Below are 9,551 nucleotides of genomic sequence, written 5' to 3' on the forward strand. Positions count from 1 at the left end.
TCTCAGACTCAGATGTGCACTGGCACATGAATGTGTCTGCAGAGGGTTTCTCCTCCCCTCGGGCCCGGCCCCTCTTCCAGCTTTCATCATTCCGCTACTTTCTCCATCTGCATCTCCTGTTTTGTTCGCTGTCTCTCTCCTCCTTCCCATTGTTCCTTTGTTCCATTAACCATCCTTTTCTTCTCCCTCTTCACTCCCAAATGAGAGTGCTTGTGTAGTGGGCAGAGCCACTGGCTTCCTGCTTGAACACAGCTCAAGCTGTTTCCCAAGGGCTTGATCCAACTCCTGTTGGAGTCAATGGAAAGCCTCTCTTGTCAGCTCCAATGGGAGTTAGATTGGGGCCTAGAAGAGCATCTGGCCCGAGGGAGAGCAAGTTATCCTAACACAGGGGGTCTCAAATTTTTCCATGGCATGGACCGCATCTCCACAGAGAGATCCTCCCAGGCATCCCTCCCTTATTCACAACCCCTTCTCCCATTAATGATCACACTGGCCTGACAGATGCAGCCATGGCTTATGTGGAACAGCCGTGTGAGGGGAGGATTAATACAGTGGTTCTCAAACTTTGTTCGTGGACCACTTAAAAATTGCTGAGGGTCTCAGTGGACCATTTAATGATCTTCCCAAATGTTGCTTGTACCGTTAGCTAACTATTGTAAAGTGCTTTGGATAAAAGCGCTATATAAAAAAAATAATTAACTTTTTTTTGTTCTACAAATAAAAGCACACAACTCATGTTTTAATATCTGTAGTCTTACCTTTCTAATGTGATGGATGTGCCCTCTCCCCCATATTGGCAGCAGCCCCCAAGCTGGGAAGGGGGGGCGGTCTCTCCCTGGCAGCTCCTGCCCTGGAGCTGGGGAAAGTTGCCTCTTTCTCTGGTCGCTGTAGCCCCGCACGTCCCAAATTCCCTCCCACCCCCTCCTCTCACCCCACTGCCCCCTCCCACCTACCCCTTATTCCCCCCAAGGCCACCACCACACCTTACAATTGCATATTCTCAGGGGCCAGGCACCTAATTAGTGGAGCCCCGCCCGCACGGCTCCACTAATTAGGTGGGTGGCCCTTCATTCTCTTGAGTGCGGCCGCCCATGCGCGCACCTTAGAGGGAACTATCTGCAGACCACCTGAATGGAGCTCGCGGACCACTGGTGGTCCATGGACCACAGTTTGAGAACCTCTGGATTAATATATTATGTCTGTTCACATAAGGGGATTATTTTCTTTATGGGAGAAAAAGAAAGTCACATTGGTTACATCTGCTCTTCATTCCCACCCCCAACCCCCTCGCTTCTCTGTTCCCCTGACCCTACTGCCTGTACTTATTCTTCCTGGACCACTTCTCCTCCTCTCCCCTTGCTAGATAGTTCTCTTCTCTCCTAAACATACTGTCCAGTCGCCTCCTCCTCTTTCTCCCCAGGACATCCCTCTCCTAGTGGCTGCTGGTGGATTCCACTCTTCTCTTGTACACGAGCAGCATTTTGCTTCTTTCAAAGCAAAATGCAACCGGAGCAAGAACAGCAACAAAGGGGGATCAAGTGCTGGATGGAAGCCAGAAATGGAGAGGACAACACTGAGCTGGACATATACAAGAGCTCAGACAGAACCATAACCCAGGGACTGAACTGCAGCTTGAGAGCGAGAGTGTGCTGCTAATATTCATGGACAGAAACGATGTTTTAAAAATGAGATGTCCTGACAGATCTGCGAGACCCCCGCAGTTGTGCTACACCCCCAGCATAGTCTGTAAAGCAGAGACAGCAGCTGTCCAGCTGGGGCTGTCAATAGTGCTTAGGATGATGCAGCAGGGCCCGGCTGCTTTTACCTTTAAGAATTATCCCCCAATTTGGCTATGTTAATAAGCAATATAAGCCAAGGTCAGGAGCTGCTGCTGCTGCCAACTCAAGCAGCTGGGTCTAGGATGAGCATTGCAAATGGATAGAGGACCAACGTGGAGGTTACCTTTCTATCCAGCTGTGAGGCAAGTTTCTATTCACATTGAGATTTGGAGTCAGCACTGAGTAAGAACCTCTCTCTGGAAGGTGTCCAGGTACCAGGGTGATGGGCATAGAATACGAATCTAAACAGAACAGAATGATTCTGTCTGCTAGTCAGAAGACACCCAATAGGTCAAATTTTCAAGGGTGACCTCAGTTTTTGGTGTGTAACTTACGATGCCTTGGGCTTGATTTTCAGAGGTGCAGAGCTCCCCATGACTTCAGCTGGAGTCGAGACTGTTAAGCATGACCTGGGGGGAAAATATCAAACCCTCAATGGCTCTAGTTAGGTATCCAAAAATTGAGGCACTCCAAATTGACATTATTTCCCCTAGCATTATAGAGGACAGGACAAAACAGTGGGGATGCACATGTGTCTGCGTAAGAGCATTGCACACAAGTATTAACTTTAAAGGGAGGGGCTAGTTGCCAAAGGTAGCTATTGTGCTAGAAGGAAGGCTTTCAGATAACAGGTTAAGAAAGAAATGATAAGAGGAGTTTTTGTGAGAGCCCCTTGTTAAAAATATTGGGAGTCCATCACTACCTTCAACTCACCATTAAGAGCATGAAACCAAACAAAAGACTCCTGCCCACACCCCTGCTTGCCCTACTTGACATGGCTGTCGATTTCAGATTGCTCCATGCCAGAGAGCATCGTCATATGGGGAAGGGGTAGTTGTAGGGTTTCCAACTTTCTAATTGCACTAAACAGAATACCCTTGCCTCGCCCCTTCCCCTGAGGGCCCACATCTTCTCTGAGGCTCCAGCCCCCCTTCCTCCAGCGCTCACTCTCCCCCACCCTCATTCACTTCCACTGGGCTGGGGCAGGGGGTTGAAGTGCAGGATGGGGTGAGGGCTCTGGCTGGGGATGCAGAGCCCTGGGTGGGGCCAGAAATGAGGGGTTCAGGGTGTGGGAGGGAGCTCCAGGCTGGGGCAGGGGTGCAGGATGGGGTTGTGGCTCTGGGGTGGGTTTGGGGTGCAGGAGGGGGCTCTTGGCTGGAGCCAAGGGGGTTGGAGTGTGGAAGTGGGCTCAGGGCTGGAGCAGGAGGTTGAGGTGCAGGAAGGGGTGCAGGCTCCAGCTGGGGGTGTAGGCTCTGGGGTGGGGCCAGGGATGAGGGGTTTGGAATGTGGGAGCATGCTCAGGGCTGGTGTAGGGGTGCGGGAAGGGCTGCGGGCTGTGGGAGGGAGTTTGGGTGAGGGAGGAGGTTCTGACTTGGGGCAGGGGGTTGGGGTGCAGGTGTGGGGTCTGGGAGGGTGTTTGGGTGCAGGAGGAGGTTCCTACCTGGAGCAGGGGGTTCAGGCTCCAGCTGGGCGGCGCTTACCTCAGGTGGCTCCCGGTTGGTGGCACAGCAGAGCTAAGGCAGGCTCCCTGCCTGCCCTGGCTCTGCGCTGCTCCTGGAACGTCCGACCCCTAGGCAGAGGCGCTGCCACGCGGCTCTGCGTGGTACATACTGCCTGTGCACAGAGGCACCACCCCCGCACCTCCCATTGGCCACGGTTCCCAGCTAATGGGAGCTGCGGAGCCAGCGTCGAGGGCAGCACGTGGATCTTCCCTGATTACTCCTGTTCCTAGGGGTGGGACATGCCGGATGCTTCCAGGGAGCTATGCAGAACCAGAGCAGGCAGGGAGCCTACCTTAGTCCCACTGCACTGCCGACTGGACTTTTAATGGCCTGGTCAGCAGTACTGACCGGAGCCGCCAGGGTCAGTCGAAAACCATACCCCTAGCAACCCTAGGTATTCGCAACAGTAAATTCTCCCACACCCATGACAAATAACTTGTTTTCCACGACAGTCCACTGAATATATCACTACCTACTGCTCAATTTATAAATATGAAGGAGACATTACTGAAATAAATTCTGCTACTCCTGATGTAGCCGTTTGGCTCGATCAACTTCAGGTGAAATTGTAGTTGCTGCTCTACTCCCGCCATAAGGAAGAAGAAGGGAGCATATTCCTGGCTTTGAAATGCCATGTAATGGGTTTACATTCCTTAAGACACACCACAGGGGTGGCAGCACTGCCGATGTGGCTCAGGAGCACGAGTGATGCTAGAGGATGGCTATTTGAGAATATAAATAAAATGGAATAGATTTATTAGGTCCACCCCCCTACCAGAGCAGAATTCTTCCCTTCAGTATGTTCCCCATTGCTTTGTCTTATTGCATGTCAAGCCACTCAAGCAACAGGGCTTTAACTGCTTTGATAACGGGTGTAGCTCCACTGGCAAACATGGTGCTTGTAATTCACCGGTGGTGCAGCAAGCTGTAGTGCAAACAGGGCTGAGGTGGATTTAGCACCAAGTTGCCTAACCTTGCTCAGATGATAGCAGTAAAGACACCCAAGCTCTGTACACACTGCAGCATCCCCCACTGCTACCACTAGTGAAGAGTTCTGGGGCAACGTTGTCAAGGGCATTGAGGTCAGTGAGACTGTTCCACTCTAATAGAGCTCAGTCCCAGGAGTTTTCCCTGGTGTTAGGGTGACCAGATATCCCGATTTTATAGGGACCGTCCCAATTGTTGGAGCTTTTTCTTACATAGGCTTCTATTATCCCCCAACCTCTGTCCTGGTTTTTCACACTTGCTGTCTGGTCACCCTACCTGGTGTTCAGCTGAAATTCCATCCCATCACACTATCCGAGTGACATTTGGTGCTCGTGGAATTGGGGATGTGTCATTCTGATGACTCCAAGCACCGTGCTAGCAGGAATGGCGCAAGCTTCCCACCAACAGCCACGCCAAAGGGGTCAGGGACCCAAATCCCAGTGGAAACCAAAGGGTGTTGAGTGTCCAGGTCCCTCACGCTCCTTGACAAGCTGACAAGCCCCCGCCACTGCCTCTTGCCAAGGTTGCTAGTGTTTCTGAAACAGCTACGTCAAAAAATAAATAAATGATAAAAACAAAGTCAAAGCACGCACCCGGGTCTTTCAGGATTAGCACCGGACTCGGGTCTGCTGCGGCTCTGCTTCCAAATCTTATCGAGAGAAAGGGCCTTATCAGTGCGCAGCTACCCACAGAGCGCAGCTCATATCGGGTCTCACAACATGCTCCAAAACAGCCGGCTCACAAATTGAACAGATTTAACCCCTTCACTTCCGGCCCCTGTGCAGCGGGGGATGATGCTAAGAAGCATAGCCTGGAGCTGTACTAGCTGTAGTGACTTGGCATGGGGTGGATGTCAGACACACTCCTCCTGCACTGTATATTAGGTATATGCTCTTTGGTACGCACAGCGCTACATCACATATTTGATATACTGCCATGGGTGTTGGAGTAGCATTTAGCTAGGAAGAGGTTAAGCAAATATTAAACATCTTTGTAAGCCACAAGAACCACCTTCCCCACCAAGAGAATCTAACACTGATTAAGAGTTGCTCACCCCCAGCATCGGTGCTCCCCTCATAACCTGCAGACACCAGTCCCCGGCCAGATGGGATTTTAGGGGGTGGGACTAGCTTGCCAGCCTCCGATTTCAAGTAGTGCCCAAGTTCCCTCTTGTGGGGTTAATGGCTAGGGACGCCATTTCAGATTTTGCTGGGGGGAGGGAGAGGAGCGGTGGGCGGCAACTTTAACTGTGGTTCCAAGGGCTACTTTGCACCTGAAAATGCTAGGGTTTTTTTGTAGACAATAATTTAGAAATTAGCTGGTCGGATACTGTATCTAATTCCTATATAAAAAAAGAGGATTAAATAAATATTAGACCCGCTCAGCTCTAATACTAACATGTTCAGTCACTAACGGAACACTGGTTAGGTTTAAAATTTTAATGTATATTCTTTGTTACTAACTCTTGAATACAATTGAAACAATTGTAGAAAAATCTAGATTACTTTCTATCACCTTTTTTCCAGTTCATCAAGATTGGAATAGTTCATTTAACTCTGGAAACAGCCTACTAGGGGAAGGCCCCATGAGTTTATACTGCACCTGCCTGGGGCTCTAGAGGTGTTCTCTCTAGTCTAAATAATAGACTAGAAACTAACCTTAAACAGAAGTGAAACTGACATTTTCAAGTCACTTTCACAGTATTGCCAATCCCAAATGTTCAAAAATCATGAATCAGACTCACCAAAAATCATGGGATTGACTTTAAAACCATGAGATTATGTAAAAACAACAGATTTGGGATTCTTTTTATTTGCCTTCTGCTTTTTGAGACTTCAGGGTGCACTGGGGTCACATTTTGAAGCTTTCTTCACAGCCACGAAGACTAGAAACTTCATTTTCTTTAAGAATGAAGGCTGAAATCATCACATCTCCACTTGACTCCAGGAGCTGGGGCTTTAAGGAAAACAATTATCATGAGACTCATGACAAAAGTCATAGAGTTGGCAACACTGCTTTCATTTCTGTTTAAGAGCCTCCTGGAAAGTCACTAGCCTTTAAACACAACACTACAGCGACTGAGTGGCAGTTCTCACAGGAGAATATTTAAAACCAAACACCAAGAAAATTCTACATTTTAAAGCTGAGAAAAAACCCTGAAACTTCTGAGGTATATCAGGTCAACTGCAGGCAGGAAAGGAGAATAAATGGGCACAGAAGCACTGGGCAGCTCTTCCTTTAGAAAGAAAATTGGAGGGTCAAATCTTCTAGTCCTTAATCAAGTAAAACTTCTGTTGCCATCAGTGCCTCCATCATAGATATAAACATCAGTGAACATGTGATAACATGTGCAGTCAATAAATCTATACTTCATACTTAAATATCTGAGCCATCTTATCCAGAGTTACACAGCTTATATGCATTGGCTCAGGGACTGGATTTTCTGACATATTCTGAACAGTGCTGAGTACACAGATGATGCCCAGTGAATAATGCAAATCATGACAATAATCGTCAATTTTATGGACTCTGTGGATGCAGTTTCTGTTCTTTGTTCTGGAATTGGCCTGAATACAGCTGAAACCCTAAGAATTTGAGGTATAAACACATCTGATACTTATATGACACTTTCTCTTTCCTTCTTTTTCTCAAACTCGGAATAAAAAATGACTCAACAAAATGGTTTTCAGTTAAAATATAAAATTGCCCAGCAGCCATTGCTGTACAAGCCAGCCTGGGGCCGAACCAGCCACCCCTTGGGAGTTAAGTGATCTCTTCTCATCTGACTCATTCTCCAGCCTTCCTAACCTCTGTGCTGCTTTTCATGCTGTCAACCATGACCTCCATTTTGGGACTGTTTGCTGGAGTCTCAGAGAACCGTCTGCCTTGGTTTTGCTCCCATCTATCAGAGTCCTCTTTTTTTGCAGCATGCAGCAGAGAGAGAGGCTGGTCTGCAGCCCCGAGAGACCTGGGTTCTACTCCCCCCATGGACTTCCTGTCTGACCCCAGGCCAGTGCTTTAAGGACAGAATTTCAAAGGTTTGTAGGCACCCAAAGATGCAGCTAGGCATCGGGGGAAGGGGAGGTTACAAAGCACCTAACCTTCTAGGCACTTTTGAAAATCCCACTAAGTGCCTAAATACCTTTGAAAATCTGGCCTTGAGTCAGTGTGTGCCTCAGTGCCCCATCTGTACAATGGGGATAACATCCCCGATATCATCATGGCAAACCTGGTGACTGAACTTTGTGACTTTGTCCTCACCCACAACTATTTCAGATTTGGTGACAATTTATACCTTCAAGTCAGCGGGACTGCTATGGGTACTCACATGGCCCACTCAGTATGCCAACATTTTTATAGCTAACTTAGAACAACGCTTCCGCAGCTCTCATCCCCTTACGCCCCTACTCTACTTGCGCTACATTGATGACATCGTCATCTGGACCCATGGGAAGGAGGCCCTTGAGGAATTCCACCAAGATTTCAATGATTTCCACCCTACCATCAACCTCAGCCTGGACCAGTCCACACAAGGGTCCACTTCCTAGACACTACAGTGCTAATAAGCGATGGTCACATAACCACCACCCTATACCGGAAACCTACTGACCACTATACTTACCTACATGCCTCCAGCTTTCATCCAGACCACACCACACAATCCATTGTCTACAGCCAAGCTCTAAGATACAACCACATTTGCTCCAATCCCTCAGACAGAGACAAACACCTACAGAATCTCGATTGAGTGTTCTTAAAACTGCAATACCCACTTGGTGAAGTGAAGAAACAGATTGACAGAGCCAAAAAGGTACCAAGAAGTCACCTACTACAAGATAGGCCCAACAAAGAAAGTAACAGAATGCCACTAGCCGTCACCTACAGCCCTTAACTAAAACCTCTCCAGCGCATCATCAAGGATCTACAACCTATCCTGAAGGATGATCCCTCACTCTCACAGACCTTGGGAGACAGGCCAGTCCTCACTTAGACAGCCCCCCAACCTGAAGCAAATACTCACCAGCAACTACACACCACACAACAAAAACACCAACCTAGAAACCAAACCCTAGTGCCAACTCTGTCCACATATCTATTCAAAGGACACCATCATAGGACCTAACCTCATCAGTCACACCATCCGGGACTCGTTCACCTGCATATCTACCAATGTGATAAATGCCAGCATGTGCCAGCAATGCCCTTCTGCCATGTACATTGGCCAAACCGGACAGTCTCTATGCAAAAGAATAAATGGACACAAATCTGACATCAGGAATCATAACATTCAAAAACCAGTATGAGAACACTTCAATCTCTCTGGTCACTCAATAACAGACCTCAAAGTGGCAATTCTTCAACAACAAAAACTTCAAAAACACTCCAATGTGAAGCTGCAGAACTGGAATTAATTTGCAAACTGGATACTATCAGATTAGGCCTGAATAAAGAGTAGGAGTGGTTGGGTCATTACAAAACCTAAACTTAATTTCCCCAATACTAATTTCTCCCTACTGTTACTCACACTTTCTTGTCAACTGTCTGTAATGGGCCACTCTCTTACCACTTCAAAAGTTATTTTTTCTCCCTTGGTATCCTGCTGTTATTTGGTTTATCTCATTAGACTGACCTCACACTTGGTAAAGCAACCCCCATCCTTTCATGTATTTATATCTGCTCCTGTATTTTTCACTTCATCCATCTGACGAAGTGGGTTCTAGCCCACGAAAGCTTTATGCCCAAATAAATTTGTTAGTCTCTAAGGTGCCACAAGGACTCCTCGTTTTTTTAAGTACTGCTCTACCTCATCGAGGGGCTGGGAGGAGAAATAGGTTAGACATTGTAAGGCGCAGCCTCAGATACTATGGTGATGAGGCCACATAAATACCACAGGTAGAGTGGGAACGTCTTTATACACTGTTAGCCCTTCCCTGGGATTGACCCCCTTCTTTTCACCTATGCCCCCAAATCTCCCCCTTTTCTGAATGTAACCTAGGCTCAGTGCTTTGCTGTGTTTTTTCTGAATCCCCTGTTCTCTCTAAAACAACACCTCCTCCCTCTCCCCCCTCCACAGAGGGATTCCTCTTTTACAGGCTAAACGTCCATAACTTTAATATAATCGCCAGCCCTTTCTTATCTTAATCACCCTGCCTCTGTTTGTAAACAAAATACTGACTCCCTGCTCCAGGGACACCTCTCCTCTGCAGAACTTACATTTCACACT

General features: G+C 47.8%; 1 long non-coding RNA gene across 1 annotated transcript in view; it reads right to left on the reverse strand.

Moving 5' to 3' along the window:
- Nucleotides 1-4,774, reverse strand: part of LOC128848202 (uncharacterized) — a 76,065-nt gene extending 71,291 nt beyond the window's left edge. The window contains exons 1-2 of the long non-coding RNA XR_008446988.1: nucleotides 4,604-4,774; nucleotides 2,174-2,248 (exon numbers count right to left, since the gene is read on the reverse strand). This is a non-coding gene — a long non-coding RNA (uncharacterized LOC128848202). The remainder of the gene's footprint in view (nucleotides 1-2,173; nucleotides 2,249-4,603) is intronic.
- Between the last annotated feature and the right edge of the window lie 4,777 nt (nucleotides 4,775-9,551).

The sequence above is a fragment of the Malaclemys terrapin genome, chromosome 13 (genome assembly GCF_027887155.1).
Source record: "Malaclemys terrapin pileata isolate rMalTer1 chromosome 13, rMalTer1.hap1, whole genome shotgun sequence".
Taxonomy (NCBI): domain Eukaryota; kingdom Metazoa; phylum Chordata; order Testudines; family Emydidae; genus Malaclemys; species Malaclemys terrapin.